Below are 5,278 nucleotides of genomic sequence, written 5' to 3'. Positions count from 1 at the left end.
TTTTTTTTTTTTTTTTTTTTTTTTTTACAAACTATGAGTTTTAGGACATAAAACCCAACAATTTCATGCTGTTTACAATCAAAATTTTAGTACAATTCATGCTAGAATCATCCAGAAATATCATAAACGTCATAAACATAGCACATCACATCATACTAAACAGCATACATTCACACATCACAAGCGTACGTATTCAAGTATAACAATCTAGCATACAATTTAATGACACATGCGAATCTACGGGCACGTGCCAACACACCACATACAACGCATAACCTACAACGGGTGAGCTACTTGGTAGGCCTTAGCCGAAATACTCCCTAAAATATAAACGTAAGCTTCTAGCTCCTCGTATACGTCCTACGCTTCCGTTGGTGGTTGGTTCCTAGTTGATCATTCGACACCTTCGTTAGTATTTCACAAACACAATTAATTTTCAACTTGAATTTGTGAAATACGACCTTAAAATGATCTATTTTACCTTAAACGGGGTCGAAATCAAGTCCAGAAGGATCGGAATAGTGCCAAAAAGGTCAAAAATAGGTTTCCCGAGTTGAATAAGCCGCTGGAGCCGAAAAGTCGTCGTAGAGCCGATCAAGCCATTGGAGCCGAGGGGGTGTTGCACTGCAAACGGGCCACATGGCACAACCAGAGGGCGATGCGTGTGCAGTAGTCTCGGGTCGAGGCGCGGGTTGTCAGGTCGAGCGTGCAGGTTTTCGGGTTGCAGTCACGGGTATGGGTTGACGCGAGTGGTGGACCGAGCCTGGACTGAAAGGAAACGTTTGCAGATGGGCTGGGTTGTGAGCACGGGGTATTGGATTGGGCTTGCGGGTCTCAAGTCGCGGCTGATGGGTTAGGCCGTAATTGGGCTTTCTAGTTTGGGTTCAGGAGATGTGGAGTGGAGTGGGTTGGACTCAGTTCGAGTCGCGGGGTCCAGCCCCCAGGTCGGACTTCGTCTTATTCGCCCAGTTATATGAAATTTTTCGGCAATCTCTCTCTCTCCTCGGTAACGTCGTTTCGACGTCCTTTTTCCTCAGTTTCTGTGTCTCCTCCTCCCCCTAATCCCATTTATGGTGTTTGTTTGGTTCGTAAGGGCCTCACACTCTCGGATCTGAGAGGGTTCGAAAATTTGACGTTCTGTCTCCCTTACCCGACGGTGTACGACGTGTAAGCAACGTCAAAATCTATCCCCGGTGTGTGTAATGGTCACTGGGATTGTTTTCGTGGTGTAGATCGGAGGTTTCGAAGTCGATTTCGTTATGGTTTGGCTTCGCCTGAGCGTCGGGGTCCGTTGTTGTGGTGACCCCCGAAGTTTAGCGAGCTTGTGGGTCGTATGAAAACGAAAACTCCGGCGTTCGCTGGAGATTTCGGTCTCACCGACAACCACGAATTTTTTTTTTCTGATCCGTTACATTATCTACGCCTAAAAAGAACTTTCGTCCTCGAAAGTCTCAAACTCTTGGATCAATTCGGAGTATTTTTCTTTTATTTCCTCTTCTCGTTCCCACGTCGCTTCCTCGGTTTGGTGATTTCGCCACAATACTTTGACGAAACCTATGTTTCTATTACGTAAAGCTTTCACTTCCCGAGCTAGGAATTTAATCGGGTTCTCCTATAACTTAAGTTTTCCTCGATCTCGAGGGGTCTGTAGTTTATCATGTGCGTAGGGTCTGTAATATATTTCCTCTAGGCACATGGAACATATCGTGTATGCTCGAGAGTGCAGGTGGTAAGGCTAGTTTATATGCTACTGAACCTATTCTTTCTAGGATTTCGAAAGGTCCGATAAAGCGGGGGCTTAGCTTTCCCTTACACCCGAATCTTAGAACGCCTTTCATAGGAGCTACTTTTAGGAACACTGGGTCCCCTTCTTCGAACTCTAAGTTCCTACGCCTAACGTTCACGTAGCTCTTTTACCTACTTTGTGCGGTGCGCATCCTTGCTCTAATTTTCTGTACCGCCTCGTTAGTGATGCGGACCAACTCGGGTCCTACCAGTTCTCGTTCTCCTACTTCGTACCAGCACAATGAGAATCTACACCGTTTTCCATATAATGCTTCAAACGGCATCATCTCGATTGTTGCTTGGAAACTGTTGTCGTAGGAGAATTACATTAAGTGTAGTTTAGTGTCCCAACTCCCTGTGAAATCCATAACACATGCCCAAAACATGTCTTCTAGGATTTGGTTTAATCATTCCGTTTGGCCATCAGTTTGTGGGTGGAAGACAGTGCTAAAGTCGAGGCGGGTACCCAACGCTTTTTGGAGTCTGCGTCAAAAGGCCGACGTAAAATGCGGGTCCTGATCTGACACTATTGATATCGGGACTCCATGCAACCTCACAATTTCTTTCACATATAGTTGAGCCGTGTTGTCTACTGTATATGTAGCCTTTCCCAGTAGGAAGTGGGCCGACTTGGTTAGACGATCGACAATCCCCCAAATTACCGTGTGACCCTTTAGTGTTTTGGGTAAGCTTACTATGAAATCCATAGCAATATTTTCCCATTTTCATTCTGGTATACTTAAAGGTTGTAGTAGTCCGGCGGTTTTCTGCCTAGGGGCTTTTAGTTGTTGGCAACCAGACATTTACTCATATATTCCGCGATATCCTTTTTCATACTCCGCCACCAGAAGTGTTGTTTCAGGTCTTGACATCTTTGTACCACTTGGATGTATCGAGAAGGGTGAGTTGTGTGCTTCAGTTAGGATTTCGTTCTTTATTTCGCTCACAGTTGGGACACTTAAATGTCCTTGACATAATAGTTCTTCATCTGTTGACTTAGAAAAACCGTCCACTGGGCCTACTGTCAACTGGTCTAGGATTTTGTTTAGGCTAGGGTCCTCACGTTGTGAGTCTATGATCCTCTGTCTGAGCGTGGGACGCACTATTAGTCGGGTTATTTAGGCTATAACCTCCTTGGTTACTACCGCTATGCCAGCTCATTCGAAATTAGCTCGCACTCATGGCTCCCTTGTGATGAGGGCCGATGAGTGTACTGTTTTTCGACTTAGTGCGTCAGCGACTACGTTTGCTTTTTCAGGGTGATACTGGATATCTATGTCGTAATCTTTTACCAGCTCTAGCTATCAATGTTGTCCCATGTTCAATTGTTTTTGTGTGAACAAGTATTTTAGACTTTTATGGTGTGTGTAAATTTGAGTTATTTTGTAATACAGGTAGTGTCGCCAAATTTTTAACACGTACACCGCCGCTGCCAACTCCAAATCATGTGTAGGATAGTTTTTCTCGTAATCTTTTAATTGGCGTGACGCATACACAACAACCTTGCCATGTTGCATCAGTACACAACCTAGCCCTTTTTTAGATGCATCACTGTAAATCACGTATCCCGCAACGCTTTCTGAGACCGTGAGCACTGGGGAGGACACTAGTCTGATAGTGTTAATATAACACATGTAGAAGCAATTTGGATCTTAGTCACTCTAAGTACATCAATTACAATAAATTAGTTAGCATGATCAAAAGCATTAAAACTCAATGAGTTTGAATACTAACCTTTTGTAGTTCAAATTTCTTTTTCCTCGCCAACCGATTTCAAACCACCACTAGTGTCTTCCCTACTATTCTCCGGCCTTAGAACGGGATTGTGTGATCCAGTGAGTGACTAAATTTGAAAAGAATTTAGTATATGTAAAGAGAGAGTTTTGAGAGAATCTCTCCAAGTTTTTCAAGAAGACTTTTCATGTACCTTGATCACTCTATTTATAGATTGATATTTTCATGTTGATGCAAATTTGAGATTACCAAATTTTGACGCTCAAAATTTCACTCAAATTTGTGGGATTTTGGATAATTGGCAAACATGCAAGTTTGTTAAACCATATATTGACACTCGATCTTCCACTAACTCAAACATGGATTTTTTCATTAAGTGAAGTTAACATTTTGACTTTCTCTATTTTAATTCAACAATTAATTTAAATAATTAATTTCAAATCAAAATAATATTAAATGATTAATTAAACAATTTAATTAATATTTAACATTAAATCACATGTCAATTCCAATCCATTCCGGCTCATATTGATTATGAATCCCTATTCATAATTAAAATATTTAAATCTTATTTAAATATCTCAAATTCTCTCATTTTGTTTAATTCGTAATTAAATCAAAATGCGGTTAAATATATCGTATATATTTAGCGCATATTCCCTAATTTGAGTTCGAACACTTCAAACTCACTCGTCACATTCTAAGGTTTAGTCCGATATGAGCTAGCAAGGGGACCTAATGGACCTACAGATCATGGGCTCCAACGATTCGAGATTAACCGGCTAAACTCATTAACCTTTTAACCAACATTCGTTAACTACTAGGACACTCCACTATAGCCTAGTAGTTGTACTCCCCTCATTATAGATATATTTCTGTCCATTTGATATAAGCATGATTAGTAAGTCGATCCTTCACAGGTTGTTCGTAACTAGAGCTGGGTCAATTACCGTTTTTACCCCTAAAGTTACTTCTTGTTCCTTAAATCCCATTGATCCTCTAATGAACAATTGGTTTGTGGTCCAACCACCAAACTGAATCCCTCTCGGGCCAATGAGAGGGTGGGGCCCCTTGTTCAAGACCTAGAGTCAGTACTTAAGGAAACAATCTCTCTACTATCCCTAAAAGCAGGTAGGAGTGAATTATATCTTGCACCCTACGTCCCCAACTATTCACCTAGTCTTACCCTTGAAATGGGAGGCTTATTGAGTCGGTGAACTCGGGCCCACCCTATGTCCCCAGCTATTCACCTAGTCTTACCCTTGAAATGGGAGGCTTATTGAGTCGGCGAACTCGGGCCACTCTCACCCATGCTAATCTAAGGATAATTTTAAATAAACAGGAGTTCATAGTTAGCTCAGGATTAAGGTCGAGTTACCTAGATCAACGAGTGAAAAAATCAGTCTCAACAGTAAACGACATTATAAATGGAGAGTGATTTTCTTCATGGTCCAATCTTATGCAATACTCATTGCATAAGACGCCCCCACTCACATGTCTCCATATGTACAATTTAGTGATCACATTGTTTATATCATATACAAAAGTAGGCCACATCCATAGTATCCCCAAGATAAGGTATTCAGCCTTATCCCTATACTATAGATCATTTTGACTATATACTTGAACTTGATTCACTCTTATGTCTCTACATATAGTTCAAGTAATCATACTATAGCCAGAGTATTCAATAACAATCTTTACTGAATAAACATCAATAATAACTTTATTGAAAATAGAATATGTTTTTTTTTACAAA

Source organism: Cucurbita pepo, unplaced genomic scaffold (genome assembly GCF_002806865.2).
Source record: "Cucurbita pepo subsp. pepo cultivar mu-cu-16 unplaced genomic scaffold, ASM280686v2 Cp4.1_scaffold000136, whole genome shotgun sequence".
Lineage (NCBI taxonomy): Eukaryota > Viridiplantae > Streptophyta > Magnoliopsida > Cucurbitales > Cucurbitaceae > Cucurbita > Cucurbita pepo.
Note: the sequence above shows the minus strand (reverse complement) of the source record.